Source organism: Nothoprocta perdicaria, unplaced genomic scaffold (assembly GCF_003342845.1).
Source record: "Nothoprocta perdicaria isolate Ctin4 unplaced genomic scaffold, notPer1 scaffold_238, whole genome shotgun sequence".
Classification (NCBI taxonomy): Eukaryota; Metazoa; Chordata; class Aves; order Tinamiformes; family Tinamidae; genus Nothoprocta; species Nothoprocta perdicaria.
In genome coordinates this window covers 1012328-1033104 of record NW_020455464.1, presented here as the reverse complement: position 1 = coordinate 1033104, position 20777 = coordinate 1012328, and positions in this window count along the sequence as shown.

Below are 20777 nucleotides of genomic sequence, written 5' to 3'. Positions count from 1 at the left end.
AACAAGGTACAAGTAAAAAAAAGTGCATTTAGGAGTTATATTAATACTACATTTTTACTTCTCTTTTATAAATACTAGGCTCTCTATGACAACTCCCAACATGAGGTCTACTGGAGACATATGAATATTGCAAATTTTACCATCAGAAGTTTCAATTGTTCCCCTGTGCTTCAGCCAGCCACCTGCTACTTTTCAGACTTCTAAAGTAATCCATAGTTTTTTAAGTCATTTCCTCCCTCTTGAATAAAATTGCCTCTTAACTGGGTCCATGCACCTGATTAAGTGACATGTTGTTCCAGAGTAGAGCATTAACACTGACAGCTAAATTCAGCCATATGGCACTTCGTAARCCTATATGGGCCTCAGATTAACTATTGACTAGTCAATGTGCTTCCCTTGAAGAACCAGTGTCAGGATGGGACATACATAATGGGTGTATTATATACTTCATAAATATTTATGCTTTATTCCATTATTACTCTCCCAGAATTATGAAATTCTTTTTAGAAATGAAGAAAGCAGAGATAAATTTGAGTCTGTTTTGTTTGTTTTGTGGCTTTAGGGTCATATGAGTCCTATAATAAGCACCTTTAAATGCTSAATGGTTCTAACATTTAGCACTTTCTAACTTTCGTCTGCAAAAATGAACTCTAGAGACCAATTTACAAAAATGAAAGACAAGATTCATACATAATCACAAGAATGTGAGGCTAGGTGACAAATATTGTTTAATCACAATAAAATGATGACTACTGGAAATTTTCTGTAAATCCATAAATGTCCTGCTGTCACAGGAAAATTTAGGAATGAGGAAGCTGCAAGAACAGAATCGCACCAATCACTGACATAAAATTTAGATTTATTGTACTAAATGGGATGGATGCAATGAAGAACTAATGATTTCCAGTCTCAGTTTTCTGTGTTATAACACAATCAGACTATGTTTTCACACCCTCTCTGACCATGTATGGGGAGCAGGGCATTCACACCAGCTCCTACTCTTTCCACTAATTTTTTGCTTTCCACCTCAGATGGCTGGTGTGAGCCACCCATGTGGCCTTTCCATCTGCATAATCCCTCACCAATTTCTGCAACTTTCTCCATACCTAGCTGTTAACTCAGTTAGGACCRTGTTCTGTTCTTCTGTCTAAGTCCAGAATGTATAATCTGTGATTCCTGATTTCTTCCCTGTCCTAATTATTCATTACACCAGGACAGACCCAAACTAGAGCTCTCAGTTTAGCCTGTAGTTTAGCCTAGTCACATAGCAAGGACCCACATAAGCTTTCACTGTTTTCAATACATATATCAAAATTATCAAACAAGCTAGATCTAGGCAGATGCAGTCAAAGTGATGCCTTTGAGTAAGCATCAGCCCATGACACCTGCCTGCAARACAACAGTGAATGGGACATCTAGAGAGAGCAAAGACAACCGAATACRCCTTACTACTGCCTAGTTCCTGCTAAAGGACCAGTATTTCATTTTTGAATCCCCAGGTATTCAGAAATAGATGCAGATTTTCATAGCCTTATTTTCCACTCCTGCTTATAAAGCAGTTCAAATTTATGTGTATGCACCTGACCTTGACACAAACATCTATTTCCATTCATAAGCACATTCATAAATTCAGACTGGCAAGAGCCACTGAGTCCTATGGCAATGAGAGAGCAACTACAATGAAAGGATGTATGTGAACATGTAAATTAATTCTGGCAGTTCATAATCCTGTAGAAATTTGCTGACAAAGTTCAGAGTGATGTGAAAATTTTAATATTGAAAATTAGTCAAACATAGAGTTTTTTAATTTCTTCACTAACCTTTTTTTACCACAGATGCTTGATGAAGGAAAGCCTGCCTGTGATGTACTTGCATTGTAATAACAGGCAAACTAGAAGAAGGATCATATCACACCTGAGATCAACACCTCCCTCAAGTCTGTCCCACCCCACATAAAACAGCAAATATTACTACAGATTTCGAATCAGAAATATCAGGATATTGCACCTGGCTTGTTTGTCTTGCTGGTTCTGTAGTACATCCAGACAATGACGGGAAAGAAGTAGTTGTATCCTTATGTAAGGAACAGAAAGAAGGGGTTAATCATTGTGTTGTGAAATTGCTCACTAAATAGAAAAAGAAAGCTGTTTTATTCACACATCTATATTTCCTGCTAGTCTTCAAGGCATTACGTGTTTCAGGCATGGAAACAAAATAGACTGCAAAATGCTCTAGTGATGTTGCAGTTTGCATTGTTCAGCAAGATGACTGCAGAAGAGGAGTCATTAATAATAATAAATACAGAAAAGAAGATGATCTCATCACTCCTCTCTAAAAAAGCCATATCTAGGCAATAACATTCTGACTGCTGACATTAGTCTCTTAACTATCTAGGTTACCAGCCAATAAACACTCATTGCTGACTTTACACTTGCTTTCTAAATTAGAATAAAGAATCTACAGCACCACAGAATAGGACTGTTGGTGGATTAGTTTACACAGGTTTCTCCTGCATTTCAGAAACTTGATGATATATTTAGCACTTGACCAGAGGCAAGTTATGATCTCATTCTTAATCATCTCCTTAATATCTTGTTGCCTGACAGCCTTTCTGTAGACTTTGGAGAGCAGCAAATGGGATTCATGGCAGGGTTCAAGCCCCAGGAAGAAGGTAGAAACTGGAGGGATCATGAGACAGCAGCTCTGTCATCCCTGAGCTCTGCCAAAGATTCACCCATGGTTATGGTCTGAAATGACCAGATCAGCTGCCTTTCCAACAGATACATGTAGAAATTACACCACAAAACCCATTTCAACCTCTGATCCCTAAGGAATGAAATTTAAAACAAAGAAACAAAAGTCATTCAATTAAACAAACATAGAAATAACATASAAAACATAGAAAATGGGTATAACCTTAAGTTTCAATGAGGAATCCAAGTGCTTATCATTTTTGTAATGTTATGATCCTTTCAAAAAGATGAATTTTTTTTTTTTTTTTTCCTTTAGTTTAGAAGATAGACAGAATCTGGGTGATGAAATGGCTGGAGCAGAACACTTGTTGTGTTGCCTCATATGGCAGAATTATGTTCTATGTAAGTCAAACGCATTTAAAGAGAGGAGTTTAAAAAAAGGAGTTTAAGAATATAGGTCCGAAGAGAGTGTAACTTCATTGGTGTCACTAGGTGAACTTTCTCACAAAGCTGTAAAACAACTGCTGAAACATGTCAAAGCAGAAAGATAAATAAGCGTTCAAACAGAAAAAGTCAGTATTTTCTTCAGCAAATATCTGATCTGACAAAATTCAATTGAAAATTATCCTATGAAAGGGTGTATCTGCACAGAAAAGAAGAGGCATTTCTCGTAACGACACAATACTTTACTGATGCTTTAGTATTTTACCTCTGAATAAAAATTGCTTAAGAACAGAAGTTCACAATAATAAAGAATAACAATATGAAATTAACAATATGATCCATCCCTAGTGCTACCCCAGAAAAAAATATTTGACTAATTTCTTTTACCAAATCTTGTTTCTGCAGAAAACCCTTTASATTTAGTAATTCTCAGGATATGCATGTGGTTTGTTTTGGCAGTTTCTTCCTTTACTTATTGAAGTATATGGAGATTTTCCAGTAACAAAATCTGCAATATGAAGACATAATGGTGACAGAGAGAACCAGAATTGTTAAAGACAAAGCTTGAGTTATATTATATGCATTAAATAAATCATATACAAATGCTCAGACTCAGATTATATGAGAGATTAGGAACTATGCAGACAATGCGTATAAACATAACATTAAGCTGTCATATTGCCATGTCTGAGACTAAGCAGATATGAACAGAAATCTCAACTGCACTTTTTTTCACTATTAAAATGACATTTAAAAGCTGTATGAAAAAGAACTCAGGAAYTCTAAAGTACAGTCATGTATGCAAAAGCACTAGATATGTAATAAACATAGCATCCTTTACAAGGTCAGAGCAGAGTCACTAGCAAACAAGGTCATGGCTTTGTACTATGCCACAAAGGTATGTGTTGGTAGATAAAGAAATATTATCTTGGTCTTAGCTTCCACTTCAGCTCCACTAAGTAAAAATTTAAACATAAAACCTCTTTCACTTGGTCCTCTTGCACCACTTCTGAGATGGAAGCCCCATGGTGGAAGGTTGGGTTTTCCAGTGGGTTTCTGAAGGTCAGCTTGAATTTTATCAGGATCATGTGTTAACAGCAGAGCACTCTGGAGGAAGTGACTTCCAATTTTCCCCTAGTGAAGACAGAGAAAAAAGTGGAAAGAACTTTCTTTTGAAGCAGAAGCCCTTAAGGAATTTGCTGAGCTTTTCCCTTTAGGCATTGATTTCCTTGTTTTCCTCCTCTGAGGAGAGATTGTGCACATAACAACCACGATGCCTGTACACGTTTTGGCAAACATCCAGTACAGACATTACTTATTCACTTGAGCAAACAAGAGATTATCATTGAGTTGCATCAAGCTAGACCTGTGAGTTGCATGGAGAGAGYGGTGTGTCCCTTGGCAGAGAACAGACTCAGGGCCTCCAAGGAATCGTGATGAACTTCTGATTTCCTGCACTGTAGAAACTGTAACTGTCAGTCAGTTATTCCTGCATCAGCAATTGTAATTTTTTTTTTTCAGTTACAACATTTGTTTAGCAAAGAGACCTAGGTCTTGATCTAGATAAGACTTGAACAATCTTAGCACAACCGGGAAGAGGGTAGGACTCTTCCAACCCTCCAACCCAACCAGTCCTTCCAACCCTTCCAAMCCAACCAGTCTGTAAGGATCATCAGCGAGATAGAGATATACCTGAGTACTCACTGATCTGTCAGGAAGAGCCAAGTCAAACGAAAATATCTGCCAGGAAACTTATCTCACAACAGCCAAAATAAGAGATGCTGAGTGGCATCATTCAGAGTGGCAACCTGTTTTCCAGTTGCTTTTAAAGCATCCCTTACTCTGAAACGCTTTTGAAAGAACTTTGTAGACAGGAAAATTTTCTTCTTCATCATGTTTTGGATATCCACCTACTTGAATTCCTCTTCCTCCACAAATATTATAAGTAAACAAGCTGTTTGTACAAAACAAAAAAAGAGCCCCTATCCATTAGTAATAACTTAAAATTCTTGCTTTTCCACCTTGTCTTGGATGACAAGATGACAACATTTTTAAAAAAATAAATAGCCATTCCCCTGTAGTCTCTGTATTGTTTTAAATGGCTTGTCTATCCTTGCCAACATTTTGTGATGGAAGAAATAATGTAATGGGTTTAATAAAGACTGTTCACACTGTTCGTATTTTAAGCAGGCCTAATGATGCTTTCCACTGTTACTGAAAAAAACAGCTATACTACCTTGGAGAAAATATCTGCATCAACAGTCCTGCTCTGCAACCTTTAATCACTTAAACTGCTCTAAAATATGGTATAGTTCAGAGGCCAATGAATACCTCCAAAAAGTCAGCACTCTAAGAGACCTAAACATGTCACATATAGACAGCTGCTCCAATATATATATGACATTTTCCTCTTTGCTTTGGATGTGAGCAATTGGGAAAGAGGGTCATGGAAAGGATAGTTAAACCAGCACTTCAGCTTCTGTAAGGCTGATTGAGAACAGGGAAGATAAAATAACTTTTAAGAAGAATTGCCTCATAAAAATCCATAATATTACTGAAGTGCCATGTGAGTTACAGCACAATATAGCTGAAGTGGCACTTCCATTTCAAGACTGTGCTTTCAAATACTTGTAATTTTCTTAGGAGGAAGTAGAAAATATGGCTAAAATTTCTATATGTGTTTTCAATTTATATACAATTTTTAAGCTTTCTGTATATTTTCTGGTGCAAGAACATCTATTATAAATTAATCTAAAGTTTTAAATGCCACAAACATAGCTCAAAATGCCGTAAAAGGCATACTATATCATAGCACCATAAGACTGCTGTTCAATTAATCACAGATGGAAAAATATATACTTTCTTTCATCCACTTACAAAACCCAACCTTGTCAAGTCTCCATCATGAGAACATAGGAGTGAAGAATTTTTATTTCTGAAACTGGAATCCATCTATTTCATCACATATTTTAAGAGTTTTTCTGGAAATCCTTGCAAACTGTGACCATAAACAAAGCTTTTGTAAYAAAATGAAGAAAAAATTATACACTCCATCTTTAATTAGGAACATTTCATGTTTCCCCAGCAGTCTAAATCTTACTGATCTTAATAAGTGACCTTATGTCAGATAGATAAGACATATTATTTCTTCATGCATTTAAAAAGGTGCAGTGGGCACACTGCACCAATTATACTAGATAAGAAATGGTAAAACTTCCATTCAGCAGTCAAGTTCTATAGCCAAAATTTTCAAATGTATTAATTTAAGCTTAGACATCTATCTGCATACAACACATGCAGGCTACTGTGAAAAGATGTGAAGTATCTATAACTGCTAATAAATCTTTCTGGCACTGTTAATGCTGCAAATCTTTGTGATTCAGGTGATGTTAATATGGACTTATAAGTTTACCTACATGAGGAATTTCATATATAGGAGGTGGGACTGTAAATTTGCAGTCCACGAATTGCTCACTGCATCCACTTTGAGGATGGTGTAGCTTCTTTACTCTTAGTGCATGCTAAGAGCATACAGTGGGAAACTGGTGAGGAGTAATCATCGTTCTGTAATTCCTTGTATTTCATGATATACGCTGCACTATGGTTTCTAAAGGGGATTTAAGTGCCTACATGAACATTGTATTCCACACATCCAGCTTAAGCAACAACAACTTGCTATATGCCCTAAGCAACCCTATACGTCTATGAGTGAAGAAATAGCAAAACAGAGATATTGCCCTCCTGAGTTATGTGAATAGGGTTACAGGGAAGCTGATTCTTTTATGTTAGTTAAGAGAAAACAAGCACAAGTCTCCATGCTCTGTGCTGGGGTTAGCAGAACTCCCCTGCCATCACACATAGTATTAAAAACAAAAGGATTTCCACTTCTCTTCCTTAATAACCCATCTAGATCTATTTTAATTTATATTTTCAGTGATGTAATTCCTGAAGGAAAGGATTCAAATACAAATTCAGAGCGGGAAAGAACATGCAGAAGACATCCTGTATTTATTACAGTATAGTCCCCTGTATCACCAAGTAGGTCACCCGCCTTTTTGCATGTCAGTCTCAAAACACACATGTGCTCACAAACCTGAGCAAATACAGACACAGGYTGTAGCATTGCTTCTCTCCTTACCCAGATACTTTCCAGAACAGCAGTCCACAAACTCTGACATGCCAAAAGTAGTCCCAAATTTCTCTGATATCTCTATCCAGTGATAAACACATATCTATGTGGTAAAATCTATAAAAGAAAAAGAAATAAAATCATCTTAGATGACTAAATCACAGTGTTCCTGGTGGGTAGCTTAGTAACTGAACTCTTTATCCCCTAAAGGACCACTCAAACCATTTGTTTTCATTTTCCTGACATTCTGTCAGTGTAACATAACTGGATGCGCTGCTCTGCTTGTTATTTTCTGCAATGAAAATGACTAGCTGTGCTGAGGAATCTTAAGAGGTAATGAATAATATGTGAGAGGAGCAAACTCAGTCCTGTGACATCTCGGGGAAAAATAATTTCTTATAAGCCTATTTACAAACAATGTAAGTCAATGAAGACCTCCAACCATTCATGCAGGAAGGGCTGTGAAATGTCCTTTTAGTGCTCCTGGAAAAAAATGATTGATTTGATGAAATTTTAGCACTTGCTCAATGCTAGTCCTTCTCAAGAGGATACCTCTTTYTTTTTTTTTTTTTCTTTTTTTTTTCTTTTTTTTTTTCTTTTTTTTTCTCTATAGAATAGATGCTCAAATGTTTGAAGCTTTGAAGTTTTCAAAAGTTTGAAGCTTCTATCTTGCTTTTTCTCTCCTTCTATGTCGCCAAAGGAGGAGACAGTCATGGTGATGGCATTACAGACTTCAGGAGAAAGCAATAATATCTAGGATATTGGCAGTACAGTGTGTTAAACGCAAAGTCACCCAGACCTTTTATTTCAGGCATAGTAAGCTAGAAATTTTGGCTTGGGGAACAAGAGAACACAAGTTCAGCGATCTCACCCTAGTGCCTAGTGGACATTAATCCACATCACAAAACCACTAGGCAATCTGTCAGAGCAACAGAGTCACAGACTTTGTTAAAAAGAGACTTGGAAAATAGTGAGCTCGAAGAGGAATCACTGCCTCTTTTTACAAGGAGTTTGCACCACACTTGGTATCAGCATCATCACTTGCTCCAGGTATCGTTACGAGACCCTCATTTTCCTTCATACTTCTGTCTGTTACAGTGGAGGGGTGAAAATTATAGGGAAATATTGTGAAAYCCCCACACATGGGTTGCCAGACTTTCATGCAACAATAAAGGCAGAGACACAGTCTAGAGCAGGGCAATATTTCAGTTTTCTCCAGAGGAAATGACACATCTGAGAATCCTGCTGGAAACTAATTTCTCGGATGGTTCCTCTGTGTTCCCAAGGGATGAAAAGACATGACCAGTGCTCAAATCCACACTTACGGTTTCAACAGTAGTTGTGCTACAAAAATCAATATTAAAGAAGGAGCATGTAGAGAATTTCCTCAAACATTTTCTATCTCCCACTATGGTGAGGGGATAACAAAGTAAAGATTCCTGCTTGTCTCTAAGTGATAAGACCAAATAAATTTTCTAAAAATGAAAGGAGACTGTCACATCACATCACATCCATGGCAAGGCTGAACAGCCCAGACARGAGTTTAGGATTTAACCTTTTCCTTATATGTAGTTACCACCTATGTGAGTGAGAAGAGAACATGACTGGAAAAAAATTACCCTCACATATCATTCATTTTTAAAACTGCACTTTAAAAAAAATTAGAAGTGTAACAATGGAGTAAAATAAAACAAAACATAGTTCATCAGTACTCAAAATCCTTAATTTTGCTCCTAACTCAGAATTACTGCTATTGGTCAATAATAATGTTATAAAAAGCAAGGTCTTCATCAAAACTGTGTTTTCTTTTACCACACTACAGTAGAGTTCTGAATGATATAGTCTTCCACAAGATGTCAAGAAGCAGGGAAGCAGTGCTACATTGCAGTCATGTTAATACAGATCAGAAAGTGTTTTCACAATCAGCAGGAATGCCACCACCATCACATCCTGCAGCTTCTGCACCAGTTTAGATCTGTGTTTTCCCTTATGTATTCATATCTGTATTGCACCATAGTGTGTTTCATGACACAGGATTCCCAAGACAGTATTTTTCCTGCCTACTCCATCACAGCCAAAGCATCCCTCTATGTTCTCCATATGTCACATGTTGGCTTTTGTGAATTATCTTGAAAAATGTGATGTTGACACTCTTACAGAAAGCTAAATGTGGCGTTTGTACGTAACTCTGCTCCTGCTCACTGATTTCTTTTTTTTTTTTTTTCTCTTTGCTCATTGCATCAATCAGCAATTACTGTTTTCATATACGAAGAACTATGCTCAGTATAATGGGTTCAAAAGATACGTAGTCAATCTCTTGGATCCATTTTTAATCTGACAGTGTTGTGCCCCTGATAAGATCCTTCCCAATTTTCAAGTACCTCTTTCTCATAATCATGTTACCATCTCAGTAATTGCATGTAATTGCCTATCTTTAAAACACGTCACTTTTATCATGTCTCTAAACTCTTTCATCATGACTAAGTGGGAGACGTGCTTTAACAGACAGTTATTGCCATATCCATAAGCATTTCAATACTGTGTTTTATTTTTCTGGCTTTTTCTGTTCATCTGTTGTCATTTATCTTATCTGAGGGACAATCACATAGACCTCAATATTACAAAACTGATCCAGGAGCCCTACCTAGTTCTCTTTGAACATARATGTTAAATAGATGGTCTTCAGCTTTGGATATACTCTGGGAATTTTCAGAGTTATTCCAAAAGTTCTTAGCCTACTTATCTCTGAGCAAAACAGCAAACACAATTCAGGAAGAGCACAGGGTTGTGGTAACCTGAAAAGAAGAAAGTTTTATCCCCTGCCACTAACAGTACTCTGATTAGATTGTTAATATCAGGTAACAACAAAATCTGTATAATGTCCATACAATAAACACATGAATACATTTTTTAAAATTCTACCTTATTTTTGTAGCACCAATTACCAATACCTGGAAAATAGTGCAGGTGGCAAATAGTGCATGGTTGATAGTGCAGGCAAAGCTGTCCTTAAAATCTACAGAAGACTGCAAAAAAAATAATGCCAGCTGTGCTGGAGTCATATCCCAGAAACAAATATGCAGACCTAATTTCCCTAATACCCTCAGCTGTCTTACCATGCTTGTAATTATTATTCTTTTATCATTAAGGAGAATTATGCTTTAGTATTTGGGTTAAGGTCTTGGTGACCCTTCTGAGCCTGTCTATTTATCTTTCCTTTYCAACTAAATGTTAAATCTAAAATCCACATCCTTAGGTCCTCTAAGCTAACCGAAGTTCGTTTCCAAAGATACTATACAGTGTTGGAAACCCTTGTTTCTACCAGCATTTATAATCAGTGAAACCTAACCCCATTGTTCCATACCCATTGTCTCAGGCTGATATGGTGGAAATGGCTCGTTTTTCTCCTACTGAGAAATCAACCAAGTTCAGGAACTACTGCCAAGGAGAGAAAGCATTGGTAAATAAATATCAGTACAACCCAAATATTTATGTGAAAAGTGACATAGCTGTGACAGAGTATGGATATCTAAGGGGCCTGTGTCTTTGGGCAGGATCTTCCATAGCTGAAGTCTATAAAAGTTCAATAGTTACAAAGTTTAGATTTTGTGACTTTAACCAAAGTAAACTCCTGAAACTGCAAGTTTGCAGGATAATGGTCAATTAAACAGTGCAAACTGAGGTATCACACTTAACCACCTGAGTAGTGAAACGCCTGCCAGCTTTCTAAAGGGAATAAAAAGCAGCATACTCCCCCAAAATTGAATTAGATTGCTTCAGTAATTTGTAAGTAGTTTTGTTAAAAATAGGAGCATGACTGGTGGAAAAGAGCAGAAGCTCAGTGATACTGTCCATTAAACTTCAGTAAGAACCTCCCAAGAAATACAATCGGATGTTTTAGTTCAAAAGTGGCTTTATTGCCATTATTTAGCCACAGGCAGAGAAAAGAATCAACACAAAGTAAAACACAACAAATCAGATCCTTTAAAGTTTTATATAAGGAAAGCCAGTACTTGAGCAAAGCCGTTAAGTGTTAATGCATATAATCTATCTAGCCAGCTAACTAGTTTAATCCATCACACTGTGTGTGAAAACATAAAAGCAACCCAGCTGTGACAAGTTAATAGTAGGGTTAGGCAGTAAAATGGTAACAAAAACACACTTTGATTAATGATCCTGGATTGTCCAACTCTAGTATGGATGGCTTTTGTCAAAGTTTATTTAGTGGCCAATCAATGCAAARTAGATTTGGTAATTTAAAGCATTACACCAAATGAGAAATGGTGTCCCATACTGACAAAAGCTGGAGACAACACCACACTTTGAAAGGGCAAGAAAAACAAACAATTTATATAAATAGAACCGCCCCAAAAGATGAGAGATAATTAAAATATACTCAAYTCAGGCGTCATTCCAGTATTCCCTGACAAAGAAGTGATACTATAATTTATATAAAATAAGAACTATGACAAACCACTACTCAAAGAGCAAAGTAAAACCTTGAATGACCTCTAAGATGTGGAAGAYGCTTTCCTTCTATCTCATTGTCTATTTCCATAACTCTCTGAAAGTACTTTCCAGAAATGTAGAGAAAATAAGATTGATATCATGATTAGCTGATGTAATTTCAGAAGAAAACTTGCTTTTGTGGTGTCTCTCAAATCCACTGTGTTAKATCTACCCTGAAATATCTGCATGCATGATTTGGGATGCATAAGAACACTGAGCAGTCAGCATTCCTCCATGGTTAGTTCATGCACCCATTCATGTTAAATACATCACTTAATGAGTACCAAATCTTCAATCCCTCTGAACTCAGCATGCAAAAAACTTAGGACAGAGACTKCTGACCTCTGAAATTTAGACACCTTTTACATCCGAAAGTGCTGCAAGCATCAGGCTGCAGAGTTTAATTACCTCCTTTTGACACATTTCCTCTCAGTTTAAACAGATGTTTTACCACTCTTCAGAAAATACTCAATAAGGCCTATGATATTCACACATATTTCTCCTGTTGGAACTGCTTGGAGACTTAACAATGCAAAGAGCAGTAAAGAAAGACAATAAACTACCTGTAGGACCTTTCCCATTTCATGGAAAATTAAGTGATAGAAAGAGCCAAGAGACAAGTCTGCTGTGTGCTGGAAAAATTGGAGTAAAAATTAGAACAAACAAAGCAGGAAAAAAAAATTCTTCTGCACAGTATATTATTTCATGGATCCTACTGCTGTATGACAGTGTAGTGCATGATCTAGGGCAAGACACAACCCTATAGAAAAGCAAATTAACCAGGAAATGCATCTTTTCTTGCTTATGCCCAATACTGTGTGCTTCCAGTGTGTCATTTTTAGGAGCCGACTGGCCACAATACAGGGTAAACAGACCCCTCAGCACTGCAGCTTGTTTGTGCTTCTCTGGTTGTGCCTGACTTACTGCTCCTTCTCTAACCCTGCATTTCTCTCTTCTACATTTTAGTTCACATCAGCTACTAGAAGGTAATCTCATGCACCACATTCAGCTCCCCACTGTTGTTAAGTTTCTGATTGGTTTCATTCTCCTTGTCTTTTGTTGAACAGAAACGGACTAGAGCTTTCGTAAGTAAATGTGTTGGTCAACACTAGCTGGTGCACTGATCAGCACAAAACAAGTCTGTGAAAGAAAAGCAAGTCCACCAGTGAAAATGGTGAAAATGTGTCTATCTTCACCTCATTTGAGACATCATACAGTCTAATTCAAATTGTTTAAATATTATACTGGTCTTACTGAAGTGCTCTTTGACAGGAGTTGCAGGTGTATACTTGAGAGCATAGTGATCTTCCTTAGCTGTTTACAGATATATGGATTTTATTATTATTATTATTATTATTATTATTATTATTATTATTATTATTATTATTATTTTGACAATGGCTTGAAAGTAAACTAAACAACTGGAAAAGTATGTACATAAAGAGTAAAAAGTCAAGCTTAGAATATCTGGCAAGTTTTTAGCAGAACAGTTCCATAACTTAATTGTGAATACAACAATGAGAAACATGGATAGGGCTGTCATGTAAAGTGACAACATGATATGCCTGTAAGTAGCACAGCACTCCTAAAGAGGACTAAATTGCCCTGCCTGTTTGCAGYGATCCAGAATAAACTGCCTATTATAGTACTCTATCAGTGACGGCTGATAGCAAGATGTTTCCACCTATCACTTTTAAATGGGAAACATACCTGCCATCTCATCTAACATATATATTGTCTAACTATGTCTATAAATGAACAAGGGACTTGCAGTGTTGGGAAATGATAATAAGATGAAGTCAAACGTTTTTGAAAAGTTTTTGTTAGGGTGGCAGAGAGCCAGTGATACACTGGATCTGCACAGAATTAAAAATAATTTTTTTTTGGTGACTATTTTTGACACTTGTTAATTCAAAACTCCTGCAACCTGCCAGTGTACTCTGGACGGCCGCATTCAAAGCTTCATCCGGAGACATGCACGGCCTGTGATGTCTGAAAGATAACACCAGCTCACAGCTGTCGGTAATCCTCAAGCACCTTTTAGAGATAAATAAGTTCAGTGGGTCAAGCTAACCTAGCCAGCTGTCTCCAAACAAACACTTATAGCGTCCTTTGAGATGTGTCGGATTACAAGCAGTGATTTGGAGCATCATCTGCCTGGAGGAGACCGTAAGTGCTATTGGCAGTGTCCAATTACACGTTGACACAAACTCCCATAACGTGGCAACTCTGATGTGATAACCGGCTTGCAAGCCCATGTATCCCAGAAGAACACTGTTGAATATGCCTACAGATGAGAACAAGCTCAGGCTTCACGACAGAGTGGACGTGAACTCCTTTGGCTATTCCTGGGTTTCGTATTTTATAAGCGTATCTGTAAAAATGACAACAGCTGCAGTTTTGTGTTTCTACTATTACCAGGAGCAGACAGCCCTGGCAGAGAGTGGCTTTGAGCGAGGAATTAAAAGTAGCCCCAAGGACCAGGGACCGGAGAGCATTAAGGATCTACACGCAGTTTGGAAAAAAAAAAAAAAAAAACAACAACACTTCAAGGACTTTCAGGATGAGGGCTGGCAGGATATTTTGGCCTGTGAATGATGTAAATTATGGCCACTCAGCAGGAAACAAGAAACACTTAATGATAATGGTAAAGGGAGTACTGTATTTGTCTAGTTACCACAGTTATTCTTGAGCTTTACCTACTAAATAAGAGCACTAGCTTAATGAATACTGCACAGTAAGGATGGGACCACCTATCATGCTGCTAATTCAGCTTTGAATATAAAATTACTGCACAGCGTGCCATAAAATGCAATTATAATCCCTAAAGAAATTAGTTGAAATGGCCACATGTCCAGGGGAATTTCAATGATGTAAGAAAGCACCTACCAGATTTTTAAAAACATCAGTATACCTTTAGAAAAACCTTTTTGTAAAAAAATATACTCTCTGATTATTTACTGACTTGCTGCATTATTTACATCTCTGTGTGCACAGGAATGCCAGGAAGTGTTATGCATTTGCAGACACCTGTTCTAAAGTTTTCAAGAGAAGTCTTCTCTGACCAAAGAAATTTTCCTCAGAGGACAGAGGGAGCAGGTGAGAGAAAGTAAATTTTTCTGAGGCTAAGTTATCCTGAGGAAATATTTTCCTGAAAAGAAAATTTCCTATCTTTGAGGGAAAGACTAACCTAGYAGTTTGTCAAGGAAGCATCCTTTCTTTATGAAGACTGGAAAATAAGGATGTAACTGGCTAGAGGGAAAGAACCTGTGATTTCATTTTCTGGTATTATTCTTATTAGCCAAAAATGGAGCCTTATTAAAAGCATTGGTTGTAATAGAATAAAAAAGATTCTTAACTTCAAGTTTTTTGAAGTTTACAAATCACTGAAAACAAACAGGCATTATGTATGCAAAAGAAGATCAGAGAACTTTCCTCTAAGTGATTTTCTTATCAAGAAAGAGAATGGGAATTAACCTAATCATTGGGATGGAGAAAAGTAGCAACAAGAGTCAAAAACAAGCAAAAATAAGATCCTCATATTTGCTCTAACAAGAAGCCACCACAGAGAGAAAAAAAAAAAGGAAATAAGTTTAAATTGACAGAAAGGATTGCCCCTATTCTAAGATACATAACCTCAAGCACAGGACTTTTCTGGGAAAAAAAAAAGATACCATAAGCCACTGTAAGGGTAGAGAGGAAGAAAACCTAGCAACGATAAGGTCACTAAAATGGAGTGTTGGCATTGTGTCTGAGAAACAAGATCTCCCCATGGTGCGCCATTAGATGTAAGTTTACCCACAGTCCATGGGGCAGTGGGTACAGGCCATGGCCTGCATGGGCAGGAGGGCTGAGGGGACCACACTGGCAATCCCCACATGTCAGCAAGACACCACATTGACGGTCATCACCTCTTACACTGTGCTCTCCTACTGCCCTGAGAGGTCTTCGTTTCTGAGTCTGCATGAGGGACACAGGGGTGAGTGAAATCAGAGATTCAAAACAAGGCAGAGATCAAAAGGAGAGTCTAACATCCTTCTGTGGCAAGACAAATTACAAGTCTAAAATGCAATCTCTTGCCAGAAAGGAAGGAAGGAGATATATTGTTCAGAGGAATGTGGTTCAGTGCTGGTTCACCTCACTTCGTAGGTTCACCTGAAAAAAAATGAAATTCACACAAAGCCAAACACTCCAGTTTCATAAATGACCATTTGACCAGGAATATCTTAGGTGAAAAAAAAAAAGAGGAAAATTTTCAATTCWGGATTATCCAATCATCTGGTTTATCTTAGAGCTTTTCAGTACCTCTAAATTACTGCAGTATGGGGGAACTACAGTCTGCTGTTATACGCTGTAATAGCTTGCTGAGCATTTGTTAACTCCAGCAGAGTATATGTGCAATTATTTCTAATGAACTCCCTAGCCCCTTAGGAAAAAATAATAGTCTTCTTGAATTGGTTCTACCTGTTGGCTGCATTAAATTTGGAAACAAATGCCATACATTTTCAGATCTCCCATACAACGGGGCTCAGAGCAAGATTGGCATGTTTATTTTCAGAAAACCTCCCTAAGCATTTTAGGCATGGCCAAACTAATACATCTCTCCTTGACAGTTGCAGAACTTTTATTTCCTTTGCTAGAGTGTAACAGATTGCTTGCAGTTCAAGTCTCAGTGTTTGGGTTGCACTGCAAAATCTGGCTGCCTGCTGGGGTTGTAAAGAGGTCCCATGCAGAGAGGGGGATTCTGGGAACATCTGCCCACATAAACGTTATGCAACCCGGGATCTAGGGGAGGAGCAGCAGTTTGTGGGAAGGCGAAAGAAAATGCTTAATTTTCCCTTAATTACCAGGAGGTTTTTCTAGAAATACAAGGCCTAAAAAAAAAATAAAAAAATCTACCGATCATTCTTGAAATTATCCGCTAATACAATTAAACAGGAAGAAAAGCTCCTTTCTAATGAAGGCACTGTTTTGCTGCTTCACAACTTCTTATATGCGTGTTTGCTTTCTGAACTTTCTTCTCCATAAGAGTGTAATTGGAAAAAATGTATCTTCACATGAGCGAATGTTCACTTTCATGGCAGATTTACATGAGATTGCCTTTATCTGGGAGATTCTTGATCACCAGTCAAAGCAACAGCTGGTGCACTCCGCTTCAGCTGTATTTGGACATTGGGGAATGTCATGTTATCAAAATGTTTTAAGTGCACCCATCAAAGCTGACATAAACTGGAACCTGGTACATCAGCCAGGCAGACTGCAAGTTTATTGCATGGCTTCACATCCTCCTGTAGAAAGAAAACTCTGCACAGGAAGTGAAACATAGAAATTATTCTAATGCTAACCTTGCTTTACTTTCAACTTCCCCATACCATGTAACTCCATTTAGGACCCAGCAATACAGTCTTCTCATGCTGCTGCCGGARTTGAAAAGGTTCACTGTTCAAGAGCTTGTGAATACCTCTCCGAGATCAACTTTTTAGGAAAATGAGACTCTAAACCACTTGTTCCACTAATATTTCTTACACACTTATGAACTTGGGTAAACAAAACATGTTTTAGGAGTGCAAGAATTCTGCTAGTGTTAAATGGTGCATTTTACTGAATTTGCCTAGGAATACTTTTATCTGCCACTTGTATTGAAAACCACATAAAAATCTTTATGTTATTTTAGAAGAGAAAACATTATTCATGCAGAGCTGCAGTCAAATCATAACAGTGATCTTTGGTACTAAAATAAGTTTTTTTTTTCCTCGGAAGGTCTTAATTACTCACACACTATGCTAGTTGCATGTAGCATATCAGCAGCTTTAATACCTTCCAATTGCTTTAGCCAGTGCTGGGTTCAGTAGCTTTATTTATAATATATCCAGATTGCGACCATTATTTTTATGACAAGTCATTACRTTCTAGAAGAATAAACAATGCACATCACCTAATGGCCTACACAGTGTTGGATGTGAACATGCTAACTTTCTTGTGACAGTGGATTTCCAACCTTCTTTACATCCTATTTTGGCACAAATCTGCCCATAAATTGACTGAATGCAGCTTTCTCAGGCTGAGCTAGAGTTCTGCAGCCTGAATTTCTAGTTGCCACTCAGGAAGGCAGAAAATATTCTACGCACAAGCAGCTCAGGTGCAGAGGAATAGATTATAAGCATCAGGTAGAAAATGATGAATTCAGAGGAATTTGATCTTACAGTAATGAGGATGTTGCTGTGCAGCTGCCAAGTTATTCCCTTAGAAAAGAAGTCATAGCTGAGCACTTCAGTAGCTCAATACTGTCAAGCAGATATCTTTTCATAAATGTCCATATATTGTTCAGAGTATGTCTCTCTTTCTTCCTTGCTCCTAAGGCTTCGACAGTGTGCATACAACAGGCCTGAAACTTACCAGCCCACAGGACAAGTAAACTTGAGTTTAAGTCTCTCACTCATTCCCATGTTCAGCTTTGTAGGGGTGAAAGAGTTACARTCTCAGGAATAGACAGAAAAGGCAGAATTTGATGCAGAGTCTCTTCCATCTTTTCTAAATCCCAGAATAGCTAACATTTAGAAAGTGAGTTTTTCCCAGGTTACTTTTACTCTATAGCATCCTCTACTACATCCTCTACTATAGCATCCTCTATAGCATCCTCTACTACAACACTTAATGGGTGTTAAAAACAAAATTTATTGAAACTCAGGGGACGTTTGGAATCTCACCTTAGATAATGGCATGCTTACCCAGAGTAACCTAACTGAAATAGCTTGCTGTGTCCTGTGTGATGTGCACATGTGATGTACATAGTCCCAGACTATGGCTTGTGACATGCATCCACACAATCCTGTTGCTTCTTTCCAGGTCAGACCTAAGCTTCCTACTTCAATTAAAAAAAAAAGAAAAAGAAAAAAGAAAAGAAAAAGAAAGAAATCAGGAAAGCATGGTAAAAATCAGTACTCTTTGTTAAGGTGTCTCTGATAAGCACATCCTGGTAGCTTTTAAAAGTAAAGAATTTTTACACTCTTTATCTTTAGGACTCCAGCTATGCATTGCTTATTTTGCGGCTCCCTCCAGGTCTATGTGTACCACAACAACTCAGAATTTCTGTTTTTTTCCCCTGCAGTCCCTTCATAACTGATTTCTTCAACATATATTTAGAAAGAGTATCCATACTACAAGTGAATCTCAGCCTACATTTTCAACCTTATTCAAGCTAACTGTAGACAGTTAAATAAAGGACGTTTCGTTAAGTCCATTTGTATATTTAAAGAAGAATCTGTGCCACATGCCATTAAGTGCTAAATTTGAGGAACTGCTTTAAAGAGAGCAAAAGCATCTATTTCCCAGAAATTATGTTACTGATATTATCCTCTGTATCAAATGTGAATTACTGGTAGATCTTCCTAGTTAACTATCTCACTTGTATCTACATGTAAGTAGCTATCTGTGTGTATGTAGCTATCTCACTAGGATCTTCTTTTCCTACTGTTGTGATATTTTTGATATCTTCAAAAATATTCGAAAGGTTTTACTATTTGACAACTATTATTATTACGAATATTTATTAATGTTTTCCTTTTTCACAATCTGTTGTACTTATGCACTGAAGCTACTACACAGTACCTATTGCAATATTCTAAGAGTAACTTATAAAATAATGTGATCTTTCATTTCAGCAGTACTGACCTATTCTTTTGAATTTTCCCTCTATTCTTCCTCTTGGGTATAAGACAATGCACCAAAAATCTATCACGAAAAAAAAAAAAATTGTCATTAATTAAACAGAGGGAGGTTTTGGTGGGGAGAACTTCTTGTTTTACTCAATCCATTGTAAGTGAAATATTCACTTGCAATGTGAAATAATAACTGCCTACTCTCCTGAGATTAACTCAAGAGAGTAGAAATACACTGTTAAATAATGGCCAAATTGCAATGATAGCATCAGAATGGTATTCACTGATAGGACATCCAGGGACATATCTCAAAGCTCCTTGTGCTCAGAGCTGTCTCATTTGTTTGTCTTCTATGGGTATATGGTGGGGGATCTATGGAATGAAGAGGAGAAACAAACAGCATGTGATCTTACCCTGTGCGCATGCTGAAATGTGATAAACTTCCCCATTTCAGCTGTGTTTCTCATTAATTAGCAAGCTTGAGGCAGAAGCTCTGCTATATTAAGGTAAAAGTCCTGCTGCACGTGAATGGGGCAGCACTTCCATTAAAAGTATACTGTCAAAAGTAGCCTTCCACATCATAGAAATCATCATCATCAAGGAACTTTGATTATGAACTACTTTTGAAGGTTCTTCACTGTGTAATGAGGCTCTTGCCTCCAGAGCATTGACCATTTTCCAGAGCTTMACCTGGAAGTTCTGGAAAATCTCTTACAAATATTTATATTAGCTCTACTTACAAACATTTACATTATCTCTACTATCTCCAGTGTTAATTGGAACTGCAGAAACTGTCCAACTCAACAGCAGAAGGGTAGTAGSTAGTCTGGCACTTTGTAAGTGTGTTTATTTTCTTACTATGGGTGGATGAACCTGCAGAAGAAAGAGACAGGTAGCCCTCAAGGTAGACCATTAGCCAAAGGAGGGCTCCTTACTGAGGAGCCAGCTGGATATCTGTTTTTACCTGTATTCAGACTGCTTCACCAAATCTGACCAGACAGATCAGGATGAAAGCCAAGCCCAGAGGCTGACCCCAGCAAGACTAAACATCTGGGCTTTCTTGCCAGGTGGTTTTTGTGAAGAAGAAGAAAWAAAAATTCTTACAGAAGTCCAACTACTCAAACTAAGCCTTAAAAGGTGAATGAATCTTCACCTGTAAAAATGTAATGGAAGCACAAAAGGCAGTATTCATGAAGGGAAGGAGTTTGGAGTACAGAAGCCCAGAAATAACATCAAACGTCAAGAGTGAAACAAAGGCATCTATTACTGCCGTGGAATTTTCCTCCATGAATACATTTTAAACACAGAGCTCCATTACACTGTAATCTCAGAGATAGCCCCCTG